Genomic DNA, 18,183 nt, shown 5'->3' with positions numbered 1-18,183 from the left:
GGGGATGGTTCATTGTTTCCTGGCCATTGTACAATATTTGCTTAACCCTCGTGCTTTATCTGTGCAGCTGTATGCTACAAATGAGATGGGCGAAAAGCATGTGTGTGTGTGATGGCTGCTGTCACAGCTGTTAGCAATTTCATCAGTGCACTGTAAGACACACATACACACAAACCTTGTCAATTTACGGAGCAGTATGGTCGCGATAAAATCTATCTCCGAGCAGCACAATTACACGTCAACTTGGCCTCCGCAAACAAAAACTGAACGGTGAAACGCACTAAGTAACAAGCCGACGCAGGTATGCAAACTGTAAATGGCAATCATGCAGCCATATAGGAGCATAATAATCATCATTTTATGGCTCCTAGTCGGTGCTCCCTGAACCCAGTTTGAACCTCATTCCTCCATACGTTGAGCAATCTCTGCAAATACAGCAGTGGTTGTTGTCTTTCAGCATTGCTCATGTTCTCAACTGTATATCTCAACACTTGGATGAAATGCAATATAACAACATATTTCTTGACTTTAAACAATTGTGTAAGATTCCTTAGGTCATGAACCGTATCGATTTGTAATCTCTGCACCCGTCTTGTTCATATGTTCTTCCAAGATGCCGAGTAAGAAACTGTTTTGAAAGATAACTGAGGCAATAACTGGATTCCCACAAGGCCCGACTCTATGAATGGAGTATTTAATATATTTATTTCTCTTCATGTGTGATGCTGGTAGAGATATCTCCATTCCAAACAGTTTCTTAATGGTTTTGTTTCCCCTTTCTGTCCTTTCCCTTGTCCATGAAAGTAGCTGGCACGAGAAGAAGAAACTGAACGAGTGCTAGCAGCGTTGGCCTTCACCGCAGAGGGAAGCAGAAGAGCAAACGAGGAAAAGCTGAGCGATGAAAGAGAGGTAAGCGAGCACAGTTTGCTCCAGGGTTATACATTGTCTTGTGTGTGTTTCTGTCTGTCCTCTGTTGCCCTTCCACCTGAGTCAGCTGTGTACCTGGGGTGGGTTTGGTGTTTGCATGCATGTGTGTGTGTGTGTTTCTGTTATGTGTTTGAGTGCGCCCGTGTTTGTTTTCGTGTGTGTGTTGTCCCTGGCGTCGAGCCACAGCCACCCGGTGAAGAACAACCATCCTGACTGAGTCACCTGCTTCACCTCAACTTCTCTGTTGTCTTTATCTATCCATCTTTTTCTCTGCTTGCCTCATGCAAATGTATATATATACAGTATATTCATTATTGGAAATAAATATATTGTCCAGAAACCCTCACAGGTACTGCATTTAGCATAAAACAATATGCTCAAATCATAACATGGCAAACTGCAGCCCAACAGGCAACAACAGCTGTCAGTGTGTCAGTGTGCTGACTTGACTATGACTTGCCCCAAACTACATGTGATTATCATAAAGTAGGCATGTCTGTAAAGGGGAGACTCGTGGGTACCCATAGAACCCATTTTCATTCACATATCTTGAGGTCAGTGGTCAAAGGACCCCTTTGAAAATGGCCATAACAGTTTTTCCTCGACAAAATTTAGCGCAAGCATTATTTAGCCTCCTTCGCAAGAAGCTCTTATGTCATGGTTGGTACCAATGGATTCATAGTTTCATATGATACCAGCTTCTTCATTCTAGCTTTAAAACTGAGCCCGATACAATCACTGAAAGATTGATTGCAATAATGCGTTAAAGAAATTAGTGGCGTTAAAACGAATTTGCGTTAATACGTTATCGAGTTAACTTTGACAGCCCTAAAAGATTAGACAGTGGGACTGTTTGATTTTTTTTTTTTTTAATTCAGGAAAACCAATACTTTTATTTTTGCACCTTCTAAATGCTCTGTGGATGTGTTATTTTTTAAAACAATATTTGTTAACTTATTATCAATAAGACCTTTAAGGAACCATTTAAACTAAAACTATTTAAATCCAACCCGCAGAGATGAAGAAGGGAAACACTAAATCTTTGTATGTTGTGCATTCTTCGGTCATGAATACTGGACATTGGTCCAAAAAGTGTTTTAATATGGAAATATAGTCATCAGCATTGATTTTACATCTGCATACAAACTTCACCTGTGTTATCGCAGATGGTTAGCCCATCCCTGTTTTGTATCAGAATACAGAGAATACATTTCATGTTGTGAGGATTTTCTAGCATCCATTACAATTTTTAAAAAGTCCTACATTTCAGGGATGCAGAAGGTAAAAAAAAATAATAAAAACCTTGGAGAACAGCATAGCCAAAAGGCAAAGCACAGGAGTGAAACTGGGAATAGAGCCACTGTATTGTTTTAACTGTGTTTCAGCGGCTCCCAAAGCGAGCAGTCTCTCAGAGAGTAATCTCCTCACTCTCTCTGTGTGAGGCTGAAAGCAGCACTATATCATTTTCTGCCATGCAGGCTTGGCCAGAATGGCTGCCACCGTACACAGATAGATAGGGGGGATGGTTAAAGAGGAGCGGCAGTGTGAGGAAAAGAATATGTTGTTTTTCTCAGTTCTTGTCATCCTCCCTTCTGATGAGACTCTCTTCAACCTCAGCCCTCCACCCTGAGGTTATAATAGCAATGGGGGGACTGTTTTAAAGCCTTTTTTGGATCCAGTCCAGAGTTTTCGTAGTTAGTCATAGAAGATCCTTCCATAAGTATAGGTCATTTACAGTATTATTATTATATTGTAGGCTCTATAAATGGTAATGTGCAGGATCTGTTTTTTCTTTCTCTTTGGTGATTCGTTTTTTGTGCTATGTCTTTTTTTAGGGGATTTCCTAAAAGCTGACTTTCTAAAGGTGCTACTCTTTCTTTTGTTTCTTCCTTCTTCTGAACACCACATTATAAACACCTCCATGAATCGCATATAAAATACTATCATGATACAACAAGGTAAAACGGGAATGCACAAATGAGCATTTAGGGTTCAATGTTCAAGTCATGTTAGGGAAATGAACCATTGACTCTTCTATTACATGACATAATACGTACTGCCTTGCTGGCGTGCCCTGCCTGTGCAAATGTCCTTTTCCATCACTCTCTTTTTCCTCCATGAGAAATACTTGCAATGTGAACTGTACCTCGCAATGACGTGCGGCAGAGGACAGAACAAATTCAATTCAGCTCATTTCAGTTCAGCTCATTTCATATCAACCCAGTCCAGTCAAACTCAGTTCTTTCTTCTATTTTTTTTTCATGTCTTTCACTCTCACTCACTTATTTTCAGTCCGCCTGAGCCGTGCAATCTTCTGTCTTTTCTTACAATTTCACCTCCCTTCAGGTTTTTCCTCTCGGTACTCACACTGCTGTTTCTCGGCCCAATCTTTCCATCGTCCACAACCACCAAAAAAAGGGCATCCCACCATTTTAAAAGACAGTAGATGATGATGAAAGAGATTAGTAAGGTTGTGGGGGTGCAGAGGAATGGTTTAAAAGTGGGAAACTCTCCTCCAGGGGATTGTCCAAAGCCAAAAAATAATCAGTTTTAATAATGATTGGAATTCCCCCCATTTCAAATCTCTGTCCAAATAACCCCAGTTGGACAAGACAAAGCTGTTTTAAATGGAAGTGGGTTTTGAACTCGTTTGAGGAAGAAATGCCTTCTCCTTCCTCTTTCGTCATTCTTTTGATGGATGTGCTATACATCAAGCAACCAGGGATTAGAGGAGTCACAAGTTGTACAGCTACACACAACCCCATTGTGTTTGGAACTGGTCAAATGATGCAAGCGTAGTCTGGGGAAGAAAGAAAGGAAAAAGGTGGAGGATGTTGTAAGCAAGTATCCAGACATGCCACTGCTCTTTCTTCTCCCCGCTTTTTTTCCTCTCAAGTGTGTCTTCCCTCTGCTCTGGTGGAAGAAGGTCTTTGAGGAGCAGCCGAGTCTGTCTAAGCTGGGCTTTTAAAAGCTGCAGGACTCGAGAAGTGCCGTGGTTCTCTTTCGGTGTCCATTTGTGTGTGTGTACGAAGGCGGGGGTTGCGAGGCTGAAGCCACAATGTGTCACACGGTTTCATATTTCAAAAAACGCATATGGGGAAATGACAGGCAAATGAGTCACTCCGTCAACTCGTATTGATTCACTGCAGGACTTGAGGACAGAGCGAGTAATTGTCAGTTTCACGCTCCCGCAAAAATAACCGGCAAATGATGGACGGTGGTTTACAATGGTGAGGCCCCCCCTCACATACTCAGTATGTCTCAGGGGGACATACTCAGTTGGGGAGCGGGCGTAAAAGCCTGATGGACAAGTGTCGAAAATGGTAACATTTGTGTCCGCACAAAGGAAAAGCATAGAACAACAGAGTGTGCTCCTCTATCAAAGCCTTTTCCCCCTCAGCGAAGACACCCACCAACCACCAACCACCAACCAGAGGATTAGAGATTAGAATGAGAGCTTTTTATTGAGTTTGAAGCTGCAGCAGTTTCAAAATGCCTGGATGGATGGATGGATGGATGGATGGATGGATGGATGAAAGATTGGGCATGAGGGGGCAGAGATAGAAAAATTAAGACGGTGGTGGGTACACAAGATTTCAGAGAGAGTAGGAATCAACAAGAAAGGGATGGAGATGTTGGTGGAGAAGATTTCAAAGTGAGCATGAGAGAATTATCCATGAGAGAGGGGAGAGTTGGTGTAGAACTGGTAAATAGAGAAGTGGGGGTGAGGGCCAATAGAGCGATGCCTCTAATGTCTTTATAAGGTCATAAAATACTGCACTTCCTGGCCTCTCTCTAATTGCTGCGAGGGATGGGATGGGATGGGGGGGAGTCTACCTGCCTCTAAATCCTCTCTGCTTGGCCTTGGGGGCTTTCTTTTGGATAGCTATAAAAGGAAGGTCTACGTTTGAATGTTCTTTTATTGTTCTTTTGCTTAAGATTGAAGATGAGAAAGAATACAGAGTGAGAGAGAGAGAAAAGAAAAGACAGGAGGAACTCTTCTGTACTTCCCCTTAGAGTTATCTGTCTGGAAAATAAAGGTGAATGGAGAATGACAGAAAGGGGAATAAGAGGAAAAATCCAAAGACAGAGAGCGAAGAGTGAGAAATATAATGTAGTTATATGCTATTCCTGACAATAACCTCTTCAAAATAAAGCAGAGAAGGAAAACAGTTAAAGAAAGAGAGATTTTTATTGACTCAGCAGGAAATGACCGTAGAAATTTTCTAGGTCTCCCCAAGGAGCCGTATGCTGAACTCTTAAAAACGTGAAAAGTCACGCTTGCCATCATTGGAAAAGAAAACATTTTCATTTCATAAACTGCTTGTCTAAGGGACCCTGCCCCAGCCTCTAACCCTCAAGTAAGCACAATAACTAACCGAGCCTTCAGAGGCAGAGAAAAGCACACACTCATTCTAAACTACTCCCTACATACCTGAATGGAAAAGCCATTAATATCAATATTTGTTTCAAAATGAGATAACATCAATTTGAGAACCCTGACAGTCTTAATGTTTGGAGGCATGAATCATAAATTATAGCAGATAGAAAAAAAGTCCTTGCCAGAATGAAAGCCTTTAACTACATCCAGATAGTTTATATTTAGGCTAACCAGATATCTACACATGTGATGGATGTATCTGTGGGCAGTACTGTAGAATTAAATGTCCAATGTTATCTCTTCTATCTTTTAAAGCAGCAGTGGGTAGAAATGGAGCAAATATGATTAAAAAAAGTTATTTTTATAAAAGGGTCACTTTATCCTGACAGTAGTGCATGAGACAGGTAATCTGAAAAAAAACCATGTGCCTCTGTGTCCTCCGGTGCTCCTAATGGCATCTGCAAGATTTCACAGACCGGAGGAAAACAACCAATCAGAGCCGAGCTGAAGCCTGCCGTCTCTGAGCAGCTGTCAACCACTCGCGATCTCCGTTCAAACGGTCAAACTAGGCAGCACTGATCAAATATGAATCAATATTCTGTTACTGTAATGCCTATTTCTTACCTCAGATGTTTACAGAAAAATCATGTAGTGTACGGTTTAGCTGTAAAATGAGAAAGTTTGTGACCCGGTAGCCATGTTGAGATCAGTTGAGGAAATACCGAGCACCGCCCACCAACCGGAGCACAGCCAATAGGAACGCTCTCTCTGAAATGACCTGTGATTGGTCAAAGTCTCCCGTCACGGGCTAAATTGTTGAAAGTCTGAAAACAGAGCCATGAGGAGGTGCAGAAGTCTAGTTTTCTCTATATATCTCTATACATATGCTGAAAGGTTATTATGGAACTTTTGTCCAACAATGCCAAAAATATTCTAAAGCTTTAATATTCAAGAAATGACTTTTTAAACGCTCAAACAGATTGAAATGGAAACAAAAATGCCATATAGTCACTACTAATATATGCATATTGTAATTTAGAATCATTAATGGTCTACTCTCATTCTCGCTGTAGGCCTATTCACCAAGCCCACGCAACTTGTGGTTTTCCTCTTTCCATCCAGTCACCCTATAATATGCTGTATATTCAAAATGAATGGTAATTTTAGGCACTGTGATTTTGTTTCCTAAAATGTAAATCCCAGTGTTAATTTCTATCTTTTGTCAGTGACTTATACGGAGTTCATGAGCCGTGCACCAAACTTCTGCTTATTTTGATGGCGGGGGCACAGGGGTGTATTGTGTCTCAACTTGCCACGCTACCAGAGCTGTATAACAGTTGCCTTTTTTGTGCTGGGTTTTATCAGTGGGTGAGAGAATGAAAAGGAGTCAAAGGCAGCCCCCTAAGCTTTCCATAATGCGTCCCGAGCGGAGACAAAGGCCTGCATTCACTGCTGGGTGTCGATAAGACCTATCATTAGTCTGCCATTGGAGGTATTACCAACACACACAAACACACTTATACACACACACACACACACTCATACGCAGAGTGCAGTAGAGTACTTATTCCTGTACCCATTCTCTTTTTCCACATACACATGCATAAATATCTGTGTGCGTGCCAGAGGAGCGAAAGAGGCAGCCAGGCTCGACTTGAATCGAATAAAGGCAGAGGAGTGGACCCCCTGCCGCTCTCCATCACAGCAGAATTCACTCAGCCTCACATGGCCGCTCAGCTATACCTCTGTGTATGCATGTGTGCTCCTCCATATGTGGCTGTAACAAGCTAAAGATAAATAATGCACAGCGCCCTGAAATCTATTTATACATATATATACTGTATATATACAGTATATATACAGTATATATACCGCTACTAGTCATTTATGAGGAAGAATCTTTACGTTAAGACGCATAAGCTATTGAAAAACATTTTCCAAGGTGCATTTTTTAAAATTAGTCCTATATCCATATTAGATTAATGGTGGAGTATTTCCACAAATTGCATTACATCACTATATTATCCAGAGGACTGATGGGTTTTACCAATACTGTCTCCTAAAATTATGTTCCTATACAACAAAACTGCATTCCCAGTTATGTTTCGAGGGAAATATATTTTCTCCCGGATTATGGTCGCAGTTTTAAACTATCTTAAACATGTTATCAATTGAAACAAAACAAAAAACCCAACACTATTTCATTATGTTTAGGCGACAAAAATACTTTGTTAGGTTTAGTAAAAAAACATCAGGGTTACGGTTTTGTTACATTATTTAAAATAAGTTAGTTGACTTTTAGTTTCCCACGGGACACGAACAGCGGTCTCCTGGGGTAAAGTCCACCAACCTTCCTGCTCGCCCGTAGTGGACTTTCTCGCTGGTTATTCTCGTTATTATACCATGTAACTTTCAAGAACGTTACACCACGTAACTTTCATTAACGGTCGCTTGATATACTACGTCACCTGCTCTGTGCGTCACTCGTTGTAGCACGTCATTACAGTCGTATTTGTGATACATCACAGATAAACGTAATCTGCGACAAAATAAGTTTCACTGCAAACATATTTGAGAATGCAGTTAAGTTGTATGGGGACATCATTTGTAGGAGACAGGGCTGCTTTTACACATTAGTGTTAAACTTTATTTATTTTAATTGCTTTTTTTTGTGCAGCACGAATATCATCTTTGTAATGTTTTGTGCAGTAAAGCGTACCAGCAGACAAAAATCTACACAAATGCAGTTAAAAGGTCAAAGGAAGCTGCCAGCTGTCTCGATGATAGAACTCCTTGTTTACAGTAAAAATACCAATGTGTCAGAATTAATGTGGTATTGACTTATTGATGATAAAACGCTACACATAGTGCATTTACTTAACGAGACAGGAGTAAAAATTAGGTGCAAGAAGAGGAGGATGGTTGGGTTTCCTATTAGAGTTGTCCTGTGTATGTATGTGTGTGTGTTTACACTCAGGGGAGGACGACGGCACTGCTGTCTGGGTCCTAAGTAGATGATGGACCGTAGCTTGTATTCCCATTCCCTCTCATTAGCTCAGCCCCCGAGAATATATGAGGTTACTTACCTTCCCTCGCTCTTCCCGGCCAAACGGCAAACGTCGGCTCAGGGTCATTAGCCTCGCTGCGTGGAACAAATGGCCTTCGATAGCATCTCCGCTAAAATGCAACAGAAGCAGATTAACCCCTTGATCTTTGGTGGATAGCATATTGAGAACATTAGGAAAGAAGGAGTGGACAGGGGCGATGACCATTTAGTTTATTTTTAGCTTTGTCCATCTTAAATTAGCTCTTTTGTGTTGGTGTTACTTTGTTTTTTTTGCAGCAGATTTTCAGAGTCCTCCTTTTTTTTGGGAATCTCATTGCACTTCAGCTAAAACATCACAGTTGTTTGCCTGAAAACCGCAGAGAGAGAAACGGGCAGAGGATCAAAGCCCGGGGAGGATTTGTCTGGCAGATAGCCGCTGGGGTCCTGCCTGTGTAGACTCTTTTTCTCTATGTCTTTATGTCTCTCTATGTGGACACCAATAGGTTGCCCCCCCTTCACACTGCCAGCTTGAAAATTATAGATCATAAGAAAGAACAGTGCAGTCACAACAACCTCCTCCCCGGAGCAGACGCCTCCTTATTACAACGTCGTCTCGTCTTTTCCTCTCTTTCATCCAAGCGCCTGGCTTTGTGCAGGTTTTGATATTATTGGTATTTCATCCCGCCCTCTTTTGATATGGTAAACAATTCACCCACTTGATTTTAACATCCCACAGATTTTGTTATCAAAAGAACTTTGAAAGTCGGGGATCATTTACAAGTCTCCGGGTACACGAGGAGATAATCCAACAATAAACAATATAAAACCAGATTGTCTTTGTAACCTCAGTGGGAAAAAAAAAAACTCCTCGCAGTGCTGAATAGGTTTATTTCCATCTAAGGTCAATGTGTTCACCAAAAAGTTCTTTCCATAAGGCCTCGGTGAGGTTTGTGGCCTGTTGGTGGGGGGGTGGCTCAGATGTCTGTTTTGGGCAGAAAGACACGCCCAGAGGATGGATATAATTAAGACTAGTGACTTTTCTTTCTTTCTTTCTTTCTTTTTCTTGAGTGAGGAGGGTGTTTGGGTAACTGCTCTGGGTGGTCTAGGTCTACATGCCTGTGCTAGTTTTATTACAAACAGACACAATATGGGCAAGAACACAGACATATCCTGACAAAGCACAAAGATGTATATAGTATGTTCAGACATAAAAGGTAAAGAAATGCAAACAGTGTCACTTGTTTCCTTGTCCTGTAAGCCGGCTGGTTGTTTGGACATGGCTTAGCAGGTTTAAAAGAAATGTGAATTGATCAAAGCAGTTGGCAGACACACCTGACATTCATAGAGGTACACTTAGAAATGTACACTTTACAAAGAACAACTGTGAGTCAATACTCTGCATTTAATCACAGAACCAACTTTTAACTTTTATCTGGAAGCCATAAGCATCTTTCAGTGTCATGCTGGTCTTTATTTAAGTATTCAACTGAAGCCATCTGAAAAAACTAAAAAAAAAAGGCTTAGATGTATAAGGTTACCATATAGACCATAAATGCTTCTCTACTCTTTAAGATGTCTTTTTCTGTGTGCATTTATTTAGCTCAAAGAGCCTGAAACAAAACTGTAATTGCAGGATTTTGTTTCCCTAGAGAGCAGAAATCTCTTACAGAGTATCTTACTTATTTCAACCCTGGGTGGCCCACTGGAAGTTGAACTCTTAACTCTTGCAATGTTTGTGTTGTTTTTCGCCCATTGAGCCACACAAGACCACAAGTACAGAATAGCCTCCAAATAACTTCTAGCTGAGCTTATTTGCGTGACCCTGCAGCCTCTCTGTAGCGGTCAATAGAGAGAAAACTGTCACCCGTGTCACTAGAAATGAGGTGTATGCACTGGTTTTGTACGACTTCTAGGCACACGGCTCTGTCACTCTTGTGATAAAAGCACCGCACAGTTTGAAAACACTCAACAAAGAATGAATGTTAACAGTTTGTCTTATAAAATACACATCTAACTGGCTTACACTCTCTCCTCCCTGACACATTTGTGTGATTTATACAAGATTTATTTTTTATTTTGTGGAAAGAAAAACAAAAAACTGCAAGGCCAGTCAATCCCACAACAACAAGGGCTTTCCAAACACTCCATCCAGATTAATGGTGTCTTCTCGTTAACACATAAACACCCTGTGTACCCATCGTCCGTTAATTTGCAACTTCTTTCTTTCCATTCGCGTGAATTGGCTCATTTAGTCGGCAGAGAGAGCACAGATCTTTTATTGTTGCATTTTGTTTTGAGGGGGACTAAACATGTGGGTGGTCCCGGCGTTTTGTTTTTTATGTACTGAGCAGCACATGGATCTGTTAATGAGTATAAATTGGTGACTCCGTGCCGGGACCTTAATGACTGAGGTGCCCTCCCTGGTTTGAGCAAGTCTGCTTACTGGAGCAGAGAAAGGGAGGGATGGGAGTGGGTGAGAGCAAAAACAATGAGAGACAAATGGAGAGGTGGGAGAGAAATGATGCAAGAGGTGGTTAGAGAAACATTGTAGGATGGAAAAGAACAGTAGCTGAAGGAAACATTACCTCGGCAAGACATAATGGTACATTTTATGTATATTCTGGCAGATGCAGGCACAGAGTGGAACTTTGAAAAGAGAAATGAGGAGGGCAGCTCTTAGGCGGCATAAAAGGTTTAATTTCTGCTTCAGCTGTGGCGAGCAGCTTTCCTGTGCGGCCCCGTTTCACTGTATTTAACATCAAAGTGAAGTATGAACAATTGAGGTAATTTATCATCTGGCCAAGGTCAATCATTGTTCTTTCTCCGTGAATGTAGATCCGGCTGAGAGGAATTCAGAGGAACCATATTTCACTTGCAAGTCTTATATTAGCAAGCCACCTTTCAACAACCTTTTGGACACACTTTTTGTCTTTAATTTGTGTGTGTTTTCATTTGGTTTCACATCGTACATTTAATTCCCAGGAATTTTCAGGTCCATTTATTGAAGCTGGGGTGTTAGGACACAGATAGCGTGCTTGAACACAGCACATTTAGAAGTCTAGATATATTTAGTAAGACGCAGTTGTACATGCCACATCTAACTATGACCATTCGCTAGAGTTTTTGCCAAAGACCAAATGGTTCTTGAAGCAAAGAAGTAAAAAAAAAAGGACTCTGAGGGACTTCATAAAACTACAAACAGCAGGGCGCTCAAAGAAATCATTAACGGTCAAAGTAGCTAAAAAAAAAACATTGATGAATATGTCTTCCACAGGAACTTTAATGTGCTTATTCACTACAAATGAACCCGCAGCTTTGAGAGTACACAGTGTGACTCATTATTAGTCACAGTGGGAGACCAAATGGCACTCGAATCAAAGAAAACATCAGGGGATGCAGAGAAAAACTGACATGTGATATAATATTACAATAATAATAATGCCTTTTTGTTTTGTAAGATAATGTTAAACAGTGTCAACACATCCCTTTTAAATTGGGACTCTCATAATTTCCATGCTTTCCTGATGCTCCAATACGGTTGTTCTTTGTACTTGTAATTATATTAACTGTAAATTATACTATGAACAGATTATACCACTTTAGAGCTAAATTGATAAGTTGATTTGTCAATTAACAGAAAATGAATCGGCAACAATTTTGATGCAGCAAAACAAGCAAGGGTTTGGGAAAATTGTGACTTACATTTTCATTATTTTCCGACATTTTATAGACCAAACTATTAACTGATTAACCAAAAAAAAATATTATTAGTTGCACCCCGAGTTGACTTTTCTCTCCCTTTTTCTTTTCTCTTGCTACTTATGTTTTTATATTTGTTATTTTTTTCAAACAAAGTAAATCATGTATAGGTTTAGTTGAACACCATCTGGTCAACTTGAGATGTTATACTCGGAAATTCTTTTTGATAACTCATTCTGTCTCAGTGCACAACACTCCCAGCCTCATCGTGCTGCATGTCAGACACCCAGTTCTATATAATACACTGTAATCTGAAAACTGATTTAGGGCACCACATAAAAGCACATTGGTGACATTTCAGCTTTATTAGAAGGGACACAGCAGCCATTGTAACTCGCAATCAGTTGCATGTTTTATCTAGATCTGATTTTACAAACTGCAAAGTGGCTTCAAAGGCTGATTCCTTATGTTTGTGTTAGCGGGGCTCTTGTTCTTGAGGCATCGTGGTATTTTCTCTTTAAACCACCTAGCCTACATCCAAACTTCTTTTTTTTTTTTTAAGATGAATCATGTGTTAATGTACACACACGGCGACTGCTTGTCATTGTTCCCCAAGACCACCCAGAGTGTAAATAGGTTGTGAGTGGGCTTGTTGTACATACGACATGAAAGTGCAGATTTATTACAGCTAATACTGTCACACACATCACTCAGTCCTGCTGAATAATTTAAGTGCACATCACAGAGTGAGCGTGTGTGTGTGTGTTTAATTTAATGACATGCTTTACCAAACAACACCTGAATTTATCCTGTGCTTTCTTCTTCTCTGTTTGTTTTCTGTCCAGGTCCAGACATGAAGGAGGCACGCATTCACACACACACATGTGAAGGCACCTAGAGTCTGTCTGCGGTCTACCACACACACACGCACACATGCCCGTTACGGTAAGAATCACAGACCACCGAGTTAGGGGGATAATAATGGCGTGAATGTGAGAAAACAAACTCATTATCCACTGCTATTTTCGCCTGTGAGTAATTTAAAGACAAATTGACTGCTTGTTTTCCAAAATGCTCCAAATTCAGTAATTAAAAAAAAAGAAATTAGCTGAATTCAGTAATTTAACTTCTGAAAAGTAGTTTCTTGGCGCTAGTGAAAAGGCTTTTTATTAAATTTGGATGTCTCATTTTGGAACAAATCTTAATTTATGCAATTTCATTTTAATTTTGATTGTATGCTATCATGCATGTCTAGTGTGTGTGTGTGTGTGTGTGTGTGTGTGTGTGTGTGTGTGCATGCACAAAGCCTGCTTTATTTTTTTCTATTTGCATCAGTCAAAACCAAGTCAAGTTTAACAGCCGCACCACATATCCCACAAACCCCCATATCCAACCCCCCTTACCCACCCGGTGCCCCTCCCAGGCTTCCCAGCATCCTGCTTCGCCCTGCATCCAAAAAAAAAACAAAAAAAAAAAACATGCCGAAATTACAGTGTGTGTGGCGGCATTGTGGGAAACCCTTCCCTCCCTCTCGCTCGCTGTAATTTGCCCTTCTTGTTCCTCCTTATCTTTTTCTCATTCCGCTACTGTTTTTGGATGAGTTCGGGCGGGGTTTATTTAGCTGTTCATTAAACTGTCAAACAGCTGCCCATACATAATTTGCATCTATAGTTACAGTGACTAAAGTTCAGCCTGAGGTTAACAAGGTATTAATGCAGTTCTGAATAAGATTTTCCTCTTTGCATTGATTAGTTTTTTTATTTGTTGGCCTTCACAAATTACATTCAGGATGATAGTTTGCCCTTTTATGATTTATGTTTGTGTGTTTTATCAACTTTTTTAAACACAATAGCTCATAAATTAATTTTAGGGCTGTTAATGTTTGTGATTAATCACAAATTAATCGCACATTTTTTTGCCTGTTAAAAATGTAAGGTATGTCAAAGTGAGATTTGTCAAGTATTTAATACTCTTATCAACATGGGAGTGGGCAAATATGCTGCTTTATGCTAATTTATGTATATCTTTATTGTTGAAAATCAATTAACAACACAAAACAATGACAAATATTGTCCAGAAACCCTCACAGGTACTTCATCTTGCATAAAAAATATGCTCAAATCATAACATGGCAAACTCAAGCCCAACAAGCAACAACAGCTGTCAGTGTGTCAGTGTGCTGACTTGACTATAACTTGCCCCCAAACTGCATGTGATCATCATAAAGTGGGCATGTTGTTCCTTGCCAAAATTTAGTGTAAGTTTGGAGCATTATTTAGCCTCCTTTGCGGCAAGCTATGACATAGTACCAATGGATTCCTTAGCTTTTCTAGTCTCATATGATATCAGTACCTTCACTCTAGCTTTAAAAATAAGCCCGCTACAACCTAAAAATCGCAAGTTCCATTAATGCAATATTATCGTATTAACTTTGACAGCCCTAATTCATTTGCATTGATCTGTCCAGTATGTTTCCAGGTTATCACAACAACTGTACTACACCGATTAAAATAGAGGAGAAGAGTTAACACTTTGGTGTTATGCCAGTGTTGGATTCATGTGTTTAAACTCATAAGCACTGATTTGTATGGCAAAGGAAAATTTAGACCACCTTTAGTTACTATTACTAATGGATATAACACAGTAGTATTTCATTTTTATGCACATGTCAGGTTTAAACTCCTGATGTCTGGCAGGTCCTTCCCAGGGAAATTTTCTCCCGAAGTGACTCTGGTTGAAATGGTTTGTTTGTAATACGTGCAAGAATTAGGAGTCATCATGAGTAATGGTTGAAAAGACTGCAGAGTTCCACCTACAAAGAGCTTAAACAGAAAATCCAGTGAATTTTTTTTTAGGTGATAAAACAGTGATTTTTGAAAAGCACAGTGCAAAAACAACACAGCATGGCAAAATAAATAAATACATGAATGAAAGAAGAAATTCTAGGACTGCTGCTTTTATGAAAGCTACTTAAATCAGAAAGCAGCCCCGTCCTTGTTGTTTCTAGCTTCAGGTTAACTGACGCCCTCACGGAAAGAACCGTCTTACTAACCAGCTGTAATGACACACTCCATCAATTCGCCTTTCGGCCTGTGCGAGGCTAGCTTTGTTAACAGTCGGCCGAGGTGTGGCTTGAGAGTGTGTGTGTGCGTGTGCGTGTGTGTGACGGCTATTAAAGCACTTGAGAATCAGAGAGGAAAGGACTCGCACTGCTAATGGATGTGTCTATTGATGTTCCCATTTAGCAGCCCACTGTAAACGATAGGGCAATGATTGTGTTGAAGACGGAAGGAGGTGGAGGAGAAGGAGGAGTGGTGAGCGGTTTGGCTGGGCGATGATAATGACAAGGAAGGTTATTATTTGGCGCCCTGCGGAGTCTCTGCTGTGTGTGTGTGTGTGTGTGTGTGTGTGTGTGTGTGTGTGTGAGAGAGAGGCTTCCTCCATCTCTTTCGCTCCTGTCGCTCTCCCAGCCTATTGGCTATTATTCACTTCTCGCTTTTTCTCCCCAGTCTGCTCCTCTCCCATGACATTACTCACTGCTGCTAGTCTACATCCAGTTGTAGCTGTCTCTTTCTCACATCCACTTCTAGGTGTCTGTTCTCAATGGCCCTGCCCCTTTTTTTAATGTAAGGTATAGATATTGTTTGTGAATGTAGATAAAATAGGAGAAAAAGAAGTCAAAGAATAATGCAGCAGAGGTGGCAAACTCGTTATTTTTTTTTTTTTTAGAAAGTTGCCCTTGAAATATTGATTTACTCACCCGAGATATTTTTTTCCCAGCTGTGTGTGTGTGCGCCTGTGTGTGTGTGTGTGTGTGTGTGTGTGTGTGTGTGTGTGTGTGTCCTGTCAGTTCCAATCAGTGTGTGCGTGATGAATATGAATACAGCCAGCCTGCCTGCAGGTTTGGCAGGAGACCACCTCCAGCTGGACTCAGACCCCTACTCAAGTGTGTTTTGTGAGCGTGGTTGTACACGTCAGCCTGCATCTGTCAGCACCGTGACAACCTGAGGATGAAATAACGAAAAAATATACAACATAATATGCTGCTTGGCACACCATAAAATCCAGAGCCCTTTCGACACGGAGGGAAGCATCCAGTTTCAGCACAAGTGGGAATTGAGGCTCTTGTTCTACTTAATTTAATGCACAAAGAACCTCTACATATTCAAATGTATTGAAAAGCATGAAACAGAAACAGAAACAAGTATTGCTAGTTTTGATAAATTCTTGCAAATGTGCGGTTTTATGTCCATGTTTCGGTGCACGTACAATCCTGCCTTTCTCACTTCCTCTCCCCCAATTACTGTAATCAGCCCCATTCTTTCCAGTCCAGCTTGTCAGTCATAGTGTGTGTTTTCTTGTTCACGGCTTTTTTGTTTGCTAGAAGATTAACAGTGTTTAAATTTGTCTTGTCAGTGTATTAAAAGTCCATCTATCTTTTTCCTATGTGTGTGTGTGTGTGTGTGTGTGTGTGTGTGTGTGTGTGTGTGTGTGTGTGTGTGTGTGTGTAATCGCAGGGCAGCAGATAAAGAGGGAGACGCCATTCCAGCTGTGAGGAGACAGAAGAAGTCAACACACACACATACACACACACAGAGCCGGAGGCGTGCGAGCAGGTGAGCATTAAGTCAGGCAGCTAAACAGATCACGTCGCGGTATGATATCTGCAGACAGGCAGACAGAGGAGGCCGGTCTGTACCTGCAGGCAGAGAGCAACAACTCACAGCACCCTCGCCAGGAATTTCCTCCCCCTCCAAAAAGAGAGAGAGGAGTGAGAGACATAAACTGGGGTTTCCACTGAAGTGTTTTTATGAAAACCAAATAGTTAAAGTCTATTTGGAAACTGGCTGGCAGATTTAGTTTTTATTCACATGTTTTTCAGACACCTTCAATGTGACAAAATATTTGATTAAAGCAGTAGAGACATATTTATAATGAAATAATGAGGCCTGTATTTCAACCCAACATTTTTTGTTGTTGTTTCTCCAGTATAAAGTGCAGTAAAAACTTTTAATAACATTAAATATTACTAACATTAGCTAACAATAAAGAACATTAATGTCATTGCTCAGTTCATCACTGTCTTGACTGTAACATTTTCAGTAGTTTTTATTTTTATTGAGATTTAGATTGTAGATTTCAGCTCATGTGTAGCCAGTTTTGCAGCTACATTTGCAGTTTTATCTCTGGACATATATATATATATATATATATGTATGTGTATAAATTAACTTATTAACTATTTATCTTTTTAAAATCTTTTTAGCATGCAATTTTCATATTCAACCTAGTCCATGATTTAAAAAAAAAAAAAAAATTGACTCTTAAATGCATTTTTTTAGTTTCATAGTTTTGCATGCCTAAAATGATCCGTATGGAGTGATGATACTAGAGGACAGTGAGATGGAGGAGTAGAGGATAGTCCTATGTAGACAAGAAGTTGCACAAAAACTGCCCCAATATGTCGCCTCTTTGGTCGTATTGTCAGCCCAACATTCTCCCTTCATCTCAGTAGATGAAAGGATATCCTTTGACATTAATAAAGAAGTTCACACGCTACTGTAACGTTGAGTACAGATGGTTCTTTTGTTATTTTGGAGTAAATCGATCCCTTACTGTATGATTTGTCATTCTGGAGTTACCGAATTGTTTTGACAGTGTCCGCAGTACTAGCTGTGAAACTTTGACGGTATCTGTTACACAAACCCGTTCCTCTGGTTTGCTGTTGTCAGTGCTCCTTGGAGCCGCTTTGACATTTACATTTTTTTTTTTTTTTTTTTACAGCTTTCTTTCATTCACAATCTGCTCAGCATATGTTGCAGTTCTGTGGTGTCATGTATCACACATTCATAGTAATTCCCCTTTGGGAGATGCCCATTACAGTTTTGGTTTTCTATTGAGCAACATCACGAAACCAACTGTGGGTTCTGTTCAAGACAACCTCGAGAGTAGTTACTAAATAAGTGACGGCGATCAGGTCTCGTCTCCTGCACAGATTCTCCCAACTGGTCCAGCAATTTACTGCCATAAGCTTGCTTCTCTTCTCTTCCATCTACCCTTGAATTGAATTTATTGTATCCATTTGGCAGATCGACCATGTTCTGTGATCGCCATTATTACGTAGAGTTTT

The 18,183-nt window shown here is 40.4% G+C and overlaps 1 long non-coding RNA gene across 1 annotated transcript in view; it reads left to right on the top strand.

The window, feature by feature from the left end:
• LOC119489025 overlaps positions 1-17,618 on the top strand; it is a 29,005-nt gene extending 11,387 nt beyond the window's left edge. The window contains exons 2-4 of the long non-coding RNA XR_005207076.1: positions 805-909; positions 12,899-12,998; positions 16,571-17,618. This is a non-coding gene — a long non-coding RNA (uncharacterized LOC119489025). The remainder of the gene's footprint in view (positions 1-804; positions 910-12,898; positions 12,999-16,570) is intronic.
• The last annotated feature ends 565 nt before the right edge of the window (positions 17,619-18,183 follow it).

The sequence above is a fragment of the Sebastes umbrosus genome, chromosome 5 (genome assembly GCF_015220745.1).
Source record: "Sebastes umbrosus isolate fSebUmb1 chromosome 5, fSebUmb1.pri, whole genome shotgun sequence".
NCBI lineage: Eukaryota > Metazoa > Chordata > Actinopteri > Perciformes > Sebastidae > Sebastes > Sebastes umbrosus.
This window is presented reverse-complemented; position numbering and strand designations above follow the sequence as displayed.